At 36.8% G+C, this 13,656-nt stretch overlaps 1 pseudogene; it reads left to right on the top strand.

The window, feature by feature from the left end:
- The first annotated feature begins 9,288 nt into the window (after positions 1 to 9,288).
- LOC113351769 lies at positions 9,289 to 13,241 on the top strand (annotated as a pseudogene).
- The last annotated feature ends 415 nt before the right edge of the window (positions 13,242 to 13,656 follow it).

The following is a 13,656-nucleotide window of genomic DNA, read 5'->3' as shown; positions in this document are numbered from 1 at the left end:
TGCTTATATTTGGTTCTAAACTATTCGTATAAAAGAAACTAGCTAAAAAGTATGCAAATTATAATTTGAATAAGAAAGTTATAGGAGCGGTTGATGTGGTCTCATGGAATTAAAATCTTATGCAAGGGACATGAAGTAACTCCGAACCTAATCTCCTTACATTGAGAAGTTCCTCGAGAAGTAAGATCACTTTGATGACAAACAACTATGTATATGGCATAAGATTAATGAAGAATATGTGGACATATCATGCTCATGTTGAGTATTACACCGTTGTTGGGAGTCTTATATGTGTATGAAATACATTGCACGAGACCATAAAAGTAATATAATAGTTGAACACTAGAAAGAAGTTTCAAGAGTGTTCCCTTACTTGAAAAAAAAAAACTCGGTTGCATTTTATATTATCGTGATTATCTCGTTACATTGAGAAATTTCTCAAAAAATATGGTCATTTCGATGACAAACCATCCCCTAGCCCTCTAGATCCTAGTGTGAAGTTAATGAAGAACACTGAAAGAGCTCATAAACAACTTGAGTATTCTAGTGTTGTTGGTAGTCTCGTGTATGCTATGTATTGCACAAGACCGGACGTAACCCAAGCAGTGGGAGTGTTATATCGTTTCTCAAGTAACCCGAGAGTTGAACATTGGAAAGCAATTTCAAGAGTGTTTTCTTACTTGAAGGGAACTATAGATTATGGTTTACATTTCTAGAGTTATCCCGTTGTATTAGAAGGATACAGCGATGCGAACTGGAACGATGTAGAATCCAAATCCAAGTCTACAAGTGGATGGGTATTTACATTGGGAGGTGCCGAGTTCCAAGAAGCATACCTGCATTTCTGATTCAACAATGTTATCAGAATTGATTGCACTTATAGATGCATGTAAGAAGGTAGAATGACTTAGAAACTTACTAGTGGAGATCCAATTATGGAAGAAACCAACTTCATTAGTCATGACTAACTGTGATAATCAGGCTACGATCAATAAGGTCTCAAACAAGACTTATAATGGAAAGTCAAGACATGCTAGTCTTAGACATCAAACTGTAAGACAATTACTCTAAAGGGGAGTAGTTGTAGAGAACTATATTGAATCAAACAAAAACTTGGCGGATCGTTTTACAAAGTGTTTACCAAAGGAAGTGTTTTCAATAAAGTGTAAGGAGGTGGAACTCAGGTCTGTGAAAGAGGTTTGATCACCGAAAACGGAAACCCAGCTTATGTTTTGGAAAATATAAAATAAGTTCAATGTGGTACCAACAAGTTATTGAGGTGATTATGGTACACTAAACTAAAACTTCCCATTGTCCTTCTAGTGTAGTGATTCTGCATGATCTTAGGGATGGATGACAATCCTTAATAAGTCTAACTTTTATCACAAGGTGTCTCGCAGAAACAACTTTTGAGACTTACCTATATGAGTATGGAAATCAGGTCGTTTCCTATGAGAATAAAACTGTTCTCAGAAAAGACTCATGAATCCAGGAGAAAGCACAGGGTCATCAATATGCGGGCTACAAAACACACTATTCTATGAAATCAATATGTGTGGAGGTTCCGGTTTTGTCACAAGGGGTACTTATTTCAAAATTAAATTCACCATAGGACCTTGATAAAGCTTTGAATATGTTACGCTAAATGAAGGTTCAAACTGTTAGAGAACTGCTTAGTCGAACTCGCAAGCGTTGCTATATCAAGCTTGTTTGTCAATGTTAGTGATCAAAATTATAAGTCTTGATTTCTAGTCTACTTATAGATGTCCCGGACTAGGATAGATTGTGTAGTTGATCATTAGACTTCACGGCGTTCATCATTTGAAGACGAAGAACTGATAAGGAGAGCTTGTGGAACTTTATCAACAAAAGGTATGTGGAGACTGAAACTCATCTATCACTTGCAAAGTCTATTTCTACTATGTTTCCTATATTGAGACATAAGTCGTGTTACGATATAGTTTTCTATTATACACATTTGAGATTTCAAGCTGAGATTAACTCGCTTACATATTTCTCGAAATATGTGCTGGTAAGCTTTCGCTTCAACCAAGTTCATCTTATATTCTTGACGAAAGTCAAAAGATGATCATGTGAAAATTGCCGAGTGATATCTTACATGGTTTGTGTGATACAATTATTTGGTGTAGACTTGGAATGTTTTGTTATGATTATTTCAATAACTTGAAAATTGCTTTGATGCTAATAGTGTGTGAAAACGGCTATTGTCATCCTCTAAGAAAGTTTTAATGATTGAAATGGAGTTTAGAATACTTAAACATCATTGGATTATAAATATAATGTGCATTCTTGCATGTATATGATCTATGACCGGAACTAAAGTATGCATACCAATATGCGTACTTTTAGTTGTGAAATTCCGTGTACCAAGTACACATACCGGTACGCGTACTTGCGTAAGGTATAGGTCCGGGAATTTCTGATGGGTTTTGGAAGTGTACTAAGTATGCGTACCCGGTCGCATAATGGCGAACCAAAACTCAGTCCGGCTACTTAAGTATGCGTACCCGTTTGCATACTTGAGTGGTTAAAGTTCTAGAATCGGTTGTGACACGAACTAATACATTTATATATATTAAGGAATGTATTCTTTGAAAACCGTGGCTATAATGTTCATGAATTGATTCGAGTGAATCAAACCGATTTTGTTTCAATTGTGTTTTTGTATACTTCTATGAGAATATAACAATTGAACAACTCTTTAAGTAGTTTCATTTGAGTCATTTGAACTAGTTATGGTTAAGATGAATAAGGTTGATATGAGAGTGTTCATATAGCTAACCTCGGTTAACTACGGTTGAGACAACATGGTGTACACGTTTAGGTACGGTTACTTAAACCTAAATGAAGGTCCATTTCATTTGTGTATAACAAGCTAAGTTCGACCTAACGGTTGAAAGATATTAGCTTGAATCTAATCAGGTTTTCATCTAACGATGAATATTGAATGCTTTGTTACCAAGGTAACTTAGATTGCAAACCATGATTTGAAAACTATATAAAGGAGAACTCTACCAACTGGGAAACCTAATCCCCACACCTTCTGTGTGATACTAGTTACATAAGCTAGAGTTTATTCTTCTTTAACCTTAGGTTTTTCACGAAACCCTGTAGGTTAACGACTTGAAGGCTTCATTGGGATTGCGAAGCCAGACCCAACTATTTTCTCTGTAGTTGTGTGTTCTGATCTTACTTCTTCTATCGTGATTGAGTATTATCTTTGCTAAGATTTTCTTGAGATTTATCTCCGATAGGTAAGATTAAAAAGTAGTCACAAACATCTTCGTCTCATCGTTTGTGATTCCACAATATCTTGTTTCGCTACCATACGATTAAGATTATTGTGAGGTGATTGATAACACTAGGATGTTCTTCGGGAATATAAGTATGGTTTATCAATTGGTTCCTGTTTACCTTGATTTATCAAAAGACAGAACAAAACTCGTAGGTATTGCTGTGGGAGACAGATTTATCTATTCCAATATACTTTTCTGTGTGAGACAGATTTGTTTATCAAGTCTTCGACTTTGGTTCGTAGCAACTCTTGGTTGTGGGTGAGATTAGCTAAGGGAATCAAGTATGTAGTATCCTGTTGGTATCAGATACGTAAGGAGCACAACTGTACCTTGAATCAATGTGAGATTGATTAGGGTTCAACTACAATCCAATCCGAAGTTCATTGGTGGTAGGCTACTGTCTTTAGCGGCTTAATAAAGTGTGGTGTTCAAAGCTGGACTAGGTCCCGGGATTTTTCTGCATTTGCGGTTTTCCTCGTTAAAAAATTCTGGTGTTTGTGTTATTTCTTTTCCGCATTATATTTTTTTATATAATTGAAATATCACAGGTTGTGCGTTGAATCGATCAATTGGTAAATCCATTATTGTGAGTACACATAGCTATTGCCAACGTTTTCATCTTGCAATATTTTTAGATTTATTTATTTAAATTCTAAAGTTTATTTGGAAGATGATTTTTTTGCAGTATTAATCTTTATGGTTTTATATATTGCAAATTGTTATGGGATATGTTGTTTTCGTACGTGAACCTTGACTATCCCATATTTGTTCAAAAGTAAACTCCATTATATGTCGATATGAAAGTATTGATAAAAGATAAAATGAACTTTTGATTTTAAAAATTAAGCCTTTTATGTCATTATGCAAATATTGATGGAAGAAAGGATGAACTTTTGTTTACAAAGATTAAGTCTATTATTATATGTCATTGTGCAAATAGTGATGAAAAATAGAATGAATCTTTGATTATTCCGCAATATTGGTCTTTCCCTGATCCACATCTTTGTGTATGTATCGTGTTGCTCCGTAAGTTCTCTTATGTTGAGCATGACCAATTGAATTGATCATTTTCCTTGTGGTTAATTCAATTGAGATTTTTGGACAGAAATTCATGTGTTCATGTGATTTGTTAATGTCCAAAGAAATCCTTTTTTTCTTATAAAAGTAAGGTCGCTCTTGTTATTCTTTCGGGAATGAAATTTTCTAGGGGAGAGTTCTTAATTTAACTTGTGCTTAATTTACAAATCTTTGTGGGGAGTGCGGCTGTGGAATATTGTAGGAGTTATCTTGTATCTTTATAAACTCCTTGATGAATACACTAAGTTTTGACTATGTGAAATCATCGAAACAAATTGGTATATTTTTCTCTTTTGGTCATGAAGTATCTCTATGAAAATTTCATGAGGATACCACTAGTTTTCATACCTTTGTCAATTTATATAGACAAAAAGGGGGAGAATTAATGTGTAGTTCACACTACAAATACATATGGTTTACAAATCATTATGTAAGGGGGAGTGGTTTTCATTGTGAGATGAAGTATTGACTAAGGGGGGGTGATACATATCACCATAGTAGTGTTGTCAAAGTTGTGACACAATTGGACTTTTATATTGTGTAATAATACTATGACACTGTATAACAATGATTGAGAGCAACTGTTTTCTCATTATTATTGCTACGGATATTCAACAACTATGATGCTGAGTTGAAAACATTTGGAATAATTGGAGTACTTGGAATTGACGAAGATTTCGAGTAATGTTGAAGAACCAAGGAGATCAAACATTTGGATGAGAAGCTACAAAGTTTCTTTATTTTGTAATCCATATGTATTGATAGTTTTTTCACTAAAATTGACAAATGGGGAGATTGTTAGATCACTGCTCGGTCGAACTCGCAAGCATTTCTATCTCAAGATTGTTTGTCAATGTTAGTGATCAAAACTATAAGTCTTGATTTCTAGTCTACTTATAGATGTCTCGGACTAGGATATATTGTGTAGTTGAGCATTAGACTTCACGATGTTCATCATTTCAAGACGAAGAACTACTAAGAAGAGATTGTGGAACTTCATCAACAAAAGATATGTGGAGACTGAAACTCATCTATCACTTGGAAAGTCTATTTTTATTTTATCTCCTAATATTGAGACATAAGTCGTGTTACGATATAGTTTTCTATTATACACATTTGAGATTTCAAGCTGAGATTAACTCGCTTACATATTTCTCGAAATATGTGTTGGTAAGCTTTCGCTTCAACAAGTTCGTATTATATTCTTGACGAAAGTCAAAAGATAATCATGTAAAAATCGCCGAGTAACATCTTACATGGTTTGTGTGATACAATCATTTGGTGTAGACTTGGAATGTTTCGTTATGATTATTTCAATAACTTGAAAATTGCTTTGATGTTAATAGTGTATGAAAACGGATATTGTCATCCTCAAAGAAAGTTTTAATAATTGAAATAGAGTTTAGAATACTTAACCATCATTGGATTATAAACATAGTGTGCATTATTGCATGTATGTGATCCATGACCGGAACTAAAGTATGCATACCCGTATGCGTACTTGTAGTTGTGAAATTCTGTGTACCAAGTACACATACCGGTACGCGTACATGCGTAAGGTGTAGGTCCGGGAATTTCTGTTGGGTTTTGGAAGTGTACTAAGTATGCGTACCCGGTCGCATACTGGCGAACCCAAACTTAGTCCGGCTACTTAAGTATGCGTACCCGTTTGCATATTTGAGTGGTTAAAGTTCTAGAATCGGTTGTGACATGAACTAATATATATTTATACATTAAGGAATGCAATCTTTGCAAACCGTGGCTATAATGTTCATGAATTGATTCGAGTGAATCAAACTGATTTTGCTTCATTTGTGTTCTTGTATACTTCTATGAGAATACAACAATTGAACAACTCTTTAACTAGTTTCATTTAAGTCATTTGAACTAGTTATGGTTAAGATGAATAAGGTTGATATGAGAGTGTTCATATAACTAACCTCGGTTAACTATGGTTGAGCCAACATGGTGTACATGTTTAGGTACGGTTACTTAAACATAAAGGAAGGTACATTTTATTTGTGTATAACAAGCTAAGTTCGATCTAACGGTTGAAATATATTATCTTGAATCTAATCAGGTTTTCATCTAACGGTGAATATTGAATGCTTTGTTACCAAGGTAACTTAGATTGCAAACCCTGATTCGAAAATTATATAAAGGAGAACTCTAGCAACTGGGAAACCTAATCCCCACACCTTCTGTGTGATACTGGTTGCATAAGCTAGAGTAGATTCTCCTTTAACCTTAGGTTTTTCACGAAACCCTGTAGATTAACGACTTGAAGGATTCATTGGGATTGTGAAGCCAGACCCAACTAGTTTCTCTGTAGTTGCGTGTTCTGATCTTACTTATTCTATCGTGAATGAGTATTATATTTGCTAAGATTTTCTTGAGATTTATTTCCGATAGGTAAGATTAAAAAGTAGTCACAAACATCCTCGTCTCATCATTTGTGATTCCACAATATCTTGTTTCGCTACCATACGATTAAGATTATTGTGAGGTGATTGATAATACTAGGCTGTTCTTCGGGAATATATATAAGTCTGGTTTATCAATTGGTTCTTGTTCACCTTGATTTATCAAAAGACGGAACAAAACTCGTAGGTATTTTTGGATACATATTTATCTATTCGAATAGACTTTTCTGTGTGAGACAAATTTGTTTATCAAGTCTTTGACTTTGGGCCGTAGCAACTCTTGGTTGTGGGTGAGATCAGCTAAAGGAATCAAGTGCGTAGTATCCTGTTGGGATCAGAGACGTAAGGAGCGTAACTGTACCTTGAATCAATGTGAGATTGATTAGGGTTCAACTACAGTCCAGTCCGAAGTTCATTGGTAGTAGGCTACTGTCTGTAGTGGCTTAATACAGTGTGGCGTTCAAAGCTGGACTAGGTCCCGGGGTTTTTCTGCATTTGCGGTTTTCCTGGTTAACAAAATTCTGGTGTCTGTGTTATTTCTTTTCCGCATTATATTTTTTTTATATAATTGAAATATCACAAGTTGTGGGTTGAATTGATCAATTGGTAAATCCAACCTTTGGTTGTTGATCCTTGAACATTGGTCTTTGGTACCGTTCAAGTTACTTCTCTTATATTCAATCGGGCTCGCAAATTCCTATTTGCTGATTGCAGACTGAATTAAGAGACAGAGATATAAAACTTTTTGATATACTTTTTTCTATATTGAGTCTGACTATCTAGTTGATTCTCTTGAAAGTATATTGGAGCTTGTCTATTCAGATTGCCAAACGAAATATTGGATGTGGTTGTTGTATCCCTGCTTTTTCACAAACCCAAAAGGTACCTTTCATTTATGTATTGGTTTACAGGATGATGCTTTGTCTCAACTTAGCGAGAACTACGATGGCTTGATCCCATTCGGGTACGTAGGCAGTCACTTGAGTGATGCACTCCAATTTCAAAACTTTTTATAATTTGTTTTGGTTTTTTGAAAATAAGAGGAGAATGTTGGATATTTTCAACATACCCTTAAATTGTAGGCGCTATAGACCGGTCACAGGGGTCTAGGGGCAGCCCCCTAGCAGAGTGCGAGGAAGCGTCTCGTAGATTTTTGTTTTGTTTTAAGGTTTCTAATGACAGTTAGAAAATCCTAATAGAAACATCGTTTTCCAATGAACGCCATTGTTGTATGTTGAATGAAGAGTCGTCTACTCGCTTTGAAAAGATGCATGTTGGAGATGAAGAGTCATCTTCAACGAATGTTAAATTCTTTATAAATAGCGTCCTAGTTTTCCATTCAAAACACATAAAAAAACTCTCTCTGTTTTCTCTCTAACAAGCATCATCAAAGACCACACATGTGTGTTCTTGGTTAGGTCAATGTTGTACAAGCTTTGAATTCAACATTGTTGTGGGGCTTCAAGTATCCTAACGACAACATTCATTGACCTATTTCTACTCGCCAATATAATTGGGAAGGGTCGAATAACTGTCGACAAGATCTATTATTAGAGCCTTGAACCCAGAGACAACATTCTTTTCTTCACCCTGTTTTGGTGTTAATTTTCCGACATGTTCTTCATTTCACATAACTTCCAATCGATGCGCTCATGAACGGAGTTTTCTTTGTTTATCTTCTTCTTTGCCTTCGAATTTTCCTTGTATCGAACTCTTCTTTGTTGCAAGCTTGATTTGGTTAATATCCAAAACTTGTAAACTCCTATGCTATTTACTTATTTCTTTATAACTGTCATATATATTGCTAACATCGGCTTTAAACACCACTCCAGAAAGATCAGGTTGGGTTGCTAAATCAAGTTGGCTTTCAAATTCTGGTATCTGAATTCTTTTTGGGAAACGATATAGAGAAAAAACAATTGTGCAAAAAAATTTGGGGTAATTTTTGTACGAATTTCACATATTTATAACGAGTGAATGGTTTGATCACTCAATATTCAATTCTTTAGAGAGAAATAGTCGTTGGAGATGGAATACCCACCGAACAATGGAAACTAAACTTGATCGAGTCTTGATCGTCAGCGGTTTAGTCTCCACCGTAATAGAGACTCATCACTAGCGATCGACACTCGATCGCCAGCGGTTTGATCTCCACTATTCGATAAAGACTCCGTCGCTTTACCTTGTACCATAGTGGCGCAACCAGAATTCTCAGGCCACATGGTATGGCATATGTTTGGATTTGCCTTCCCTAATAGGAACCGGCCTAAGGACCGGTAGAGGCATTTGCAACAAATTTTGCATCCCCTTCGTACGATAAATCCACACGATGGAGCCAAAAGAAAAAAAAAATCCACTTGAAAGCAAGCGGGTAACGGTACCGGAGTTGCCTAATCAGTTGCTCGACGAACAACTAGCAAAACAAGACTAGAAAAAGCTAGCTAGGGCCTAGCCTCCAGAAAACCGGTAAATTCCGCGCAATGAAAAACTAAACCGGAAACTATGGAACCCAATAACGGTCAGAAATCTCAAGTTATATGTTAGAGATTCGATTCGCGCGTTGTCCGTATCAAGAAAAAAAAAAACAAAAACAAAAGGTTTCGTCTTTTCCCCCCCTTAAACCCTAGGTTTTGGTAACCTTCTATTCAATTTTTCTCGACATATCCTGACTCTGCGACTTTGCAATCAGTCAATGGGATGGCGATGGGATGCGTAAACGAATGTTTGAAGCATCTGCCTGGTTTCAAAGGTATATATGTACTGAACTTGAAACTAATCGGTTAAATAACAAAGTGTTGGCAGAATCAGTAACTGAGTTTCATTTACAGTTCATGAATTTGATATAAAATTGAAAAATATTGGTGTTGATATGCCTGATTACGCTGTTAGAAATTTCTTAAAAATTACTCGTTCAATTCCCTCGTTAAAATCAAATTTTGTTGTAAAGAGAAAACGTATTCCACTTAAAAAGACTATGGCTCATGAGTCAGGGTTTAGTGTAAATCGTAAGTACTCAAATTGTGGTGGTACTGGTGCCACTACTGCTACTAATAACAGTAGATTTGTAGGGACTGAAGGTGTAAAAGAAGATCATGTCGTTCGCTCATTAAAGAGAATGCGATCGCCTGACATGTTTGAAACGAGATTGTTAAGTTCTTCAGGAGATTTACATGCTAGGGATTGTGCTATGTATGATGAAGATGGAAACGGTGCCATAGAAGAGCTTGAAACTGAGCTGAATGAAGATGATCCTGCGTTACTGAAAGCGCAGACTCCATACACTGTAAAGATGTCGCCTACTATTAAGATATCTACCAATCCTGAAGGGGCTTCAAGTCGTGCACCATGCTTGCAGTCTCTTCCCATGGAGGAGCGTAGAAAAGTATTGGGACAGCTGCTGCAAGTAATTCTTGATGCAATGCCAAGAGATCCGAATCGGCCGCAGGAAGACTCAGTGGCAAAAAGAAGTGACAGGCATCTCGCGCAGGAACTGAGGGGAGTTGGGTTGGCGGCTTATGACCTGCCTGAATGGGAAAAAATGGCTTATAGCAAAGCCTTAGCTTTTGGAGGAAGATCAAAACTCTCCATACAGGAGCAGAGGCAGAGCCTTCCGGTGTACAGATTTAAGAATGAATTGATTCAGGCAGTGCATGATAACCAGGTGATAGTTGTGGTTGGAGAAACAGGTTCGGGAAAGACGACACAAATGACACAAACGAAGAGAGTTGCCCAAGAATTAGGGTGTCTCTTGGGTGAAGAAGTAGGCTATGCTGTTCGATTTGAGGATCACACTGGACCAGATACTGTAATCAAGTATATGACTGACGGTATGCTTCTTAGGGAGATTATGGTAGATGAAAATCTTTCCCGATACTCTGTAATCATGCTTGATGAAGCTCATGAGAGGACAATCCACACAGATGTGCTTTCCGGATTACTCAAGCAACTCACAAAGCGGAGACCTGGCTTTCGGTTGATTGTCACATCTGCAACCTTAGATGCACAAAAGTTTTCGGAATATTTCTGTAACTGTCAGATCCTCACTATTCCTGGGAGAGAGCATGAAGTTAAGGTCATATACGAGAAATCACCAGAAAGTAATTATGTTGCTGCTGCACTAACTAAAGTCATGCAGATTCACTTGACCGAACCTAAAGGTGACATCCTTCTGTTTTTAACTGGTAAAGAAGAAATTGATGCTGCTTGTCAGACTCTTAACGATAGAATGAAAGAGCTTGAAGAAAGTGTAGCCAAATTAATAATTTTGCCAGCTTATAGTGCTCTTCCTTGTGAATGCTATCAAGGATATTTGATCCTGCTCCTCAAGGAAAGAGGAAGGTGGTGGTGGCTACAAATATTACAGAGGCATCCTTGACTATCGATGGTATTTTCTATGTCATCGACCCTGGGTTTGCAAAGAAGAATTTGTATAAGCCGAAACAAGGACTAGATACACTGGCAGTCACTCATATATCCCAGGCATCAGCCAAGCAGCGAACTGCGCGAGCTGGTCGTACTGGACCAGGAATATGTTACCGCCTTTATACTGAGATTGCTTATAATGAGATGTCACCTACTACCATTCCAGAAATCCAGAGGACAAACCTTGCTTCTACAGCGCTTCAAATGAAAGCGATGGGAATAAATGATCTACTCTCTTTTGATTTCATGGATCCTCCTTCACCCCAAGCTCTAATATCTGCCATGGAACAACTTTATAGTCTAGGAGCTCTAAATGAAGAGGGTCTTCTTACCAAATTGGGTAGTAAAATGGCTGAATTTCCACTGGAACCTCCTGTCTCAAAAATGCTGCTTGCAGGTGTCTACCTTGGATGCAGTGATGAGATTTTAACTATCATATCAATGATTGAGACGGGAAACATCTTTTACAGGCCGAGTAATAAACAAGAAGAAGCAGATCAGAAAAGGGCAACGTTTGTACACCCCGGGGGAGATCATCTCACTCTGCTTGCTGTTTATGAGGCATGGGAGGCTAATAATTTCTCAGCAGCATGGTGCTGCAAAAATTTTGTTCAGCCCAGATCTTTGAGGAGGGTACAGGATGTTCGAAAACAGCTAATCACTATTTTAGACAGATATAATTTGGGTATCGTGTCTGTTGGAAAGGATTCCACAAAGATAAGGAGAGCAATTGCTGCAGGATTCTTCTTTCAGGCAGCTAAAAAGGATCCACAGAAGGGGTGTTATAGAACCATACTTGAAAACCAACAGGTTTATATTCATCGAAGTAGTGCTCTTTTCCTCCTACAACCAGATTGGGTAATTTATCAAGTGCTTTTACAGACCAAGAAGGAGATCCCGTGGGAGGCCACGAAGGAGTACATGCATGAGATTACTGTGATCGACCCAAAATGGCCAGTTGAGTTTGCACCAAGGTCATTTAAAGCTTCTGATTTCTTAAAAGTGAGCAAGCCAACTCGACAGGAAAGTACATTAAATGCCATGTATGGCGAGCCAGATTCATGGCTTTTGTCTAAGTGTCGGGCATGATTTGTTTTTTTTTTTCATTTTGGAATGTACCGAACCTCTCCATACACTGGCATATATCAAGATACAAAAGCATGGCTTTTGAGTAAGCGGGCATGATTTGGATGTCCGATCTTCTTCATACACTGGCACAGCATCGACTAACCACTGTTAAATTGTCAGTGTCACTTTGATAATTCACAGAGGAAGGTATGAATTTAATGATTCAAGCATCTCAAGGGTTCTTTTTTCTGGACTTACTAAATACTGAAATATGAATGTATTCTATTTAAATACTGTTGTCTAATTTGATGCCATGAGCTCCATGTTGTTATTTTTTTAACATCTGTTGAGCTTGAATGAAGAATATTGGCATGAGACAAAATCCGTTTTCCACTTAATGATCTTTTTGTGGAGCTAATATATAAGTGGTACTGATGGAGGATCAAGTCATGGCTCATAGTCTAGTCCTTGCTGCTTCTGTTTGATGCATTAGTTAGCCACATATATTGGTGTTTGGAGGATTGAGTATATAGGTTGCAATTGAATTGTTGATGGACAGTATAACCTCTCTTTCCCTTCTTGCCTGTTGATATTTTAGTACCGTGAATCCCTGACACCAGTCCTTTTTATGCTCTTAACTGTGCGTCATTCTAGAGATTGCTACTGAAGGAAGTGTTCTTAAGTAAACATCATAACTGAAACGTTTAAGATCAAAATAAAATAAAAAACGTACCTATAGTTTACTGTCTTTGACTTGTTCTCTTTGGTTCTGCAGTTTACTGTGATTCAAAGCGTTCTTGAGAGGATCATCCTAATCAATTGTGGGATGCAGTTGCCAACATCATCTTCTCCTGGCAATCATCTGCGTGAAATAGAGGAAACGAATTCACATCATTTCGTCGTTCTGGTTCTGTTCATCAGTGTCCCTCAGTGACAGCCTTGTTGGAATGACAGTATAACCATAAAGATCAGAAGTTGCGAAATTATTCTTCACCGGCTTTGAAGTTTGAAATCTGTAAATTATTAATACAAACTCATGATATTTTTCGGTTTCAGTAAACACACTAAAAACCTATACCAACAATATTTTCTTTACGTCCACGTGTAAAATGTATTAACTGCATCTTCATAGTTCATATATATGGCAAAACCGTTATATAGCCTTTGAGTAAAATTAATTAGCTCAAGATGGCACAACTAATTTTTTTTTATCATATACTCTATCAGTTTCAAGAAAAGTGATATTTTTATTTTTTTTTCATTTGGCCTAAAAATAGGCAAAAATGGAAAAAACCTGATAATATCATTTTTTCTGAAACAGAAATATGTACTATATTTTTCTGGCCCAT

This window comes from Papaver somniferum, chromosome 2 (assembly GCF_003573695.1).
Source record: "Papaver somniferum cultivar HN1 chromosome 2, ASM357369v1, whole genome shotgun sequence".
Taxonomy (NCBI): Eukaryota; Viridiplantae; Streptophyta; class Magnoliopsida; order Ranunculales; family Papaveraceae; genus Papaver; species Papaver somniferum.
Note: the sequence above shows the minus strand (reverse complement) of the source record. Positions and strands in the feature narration are given on the sequence as shown.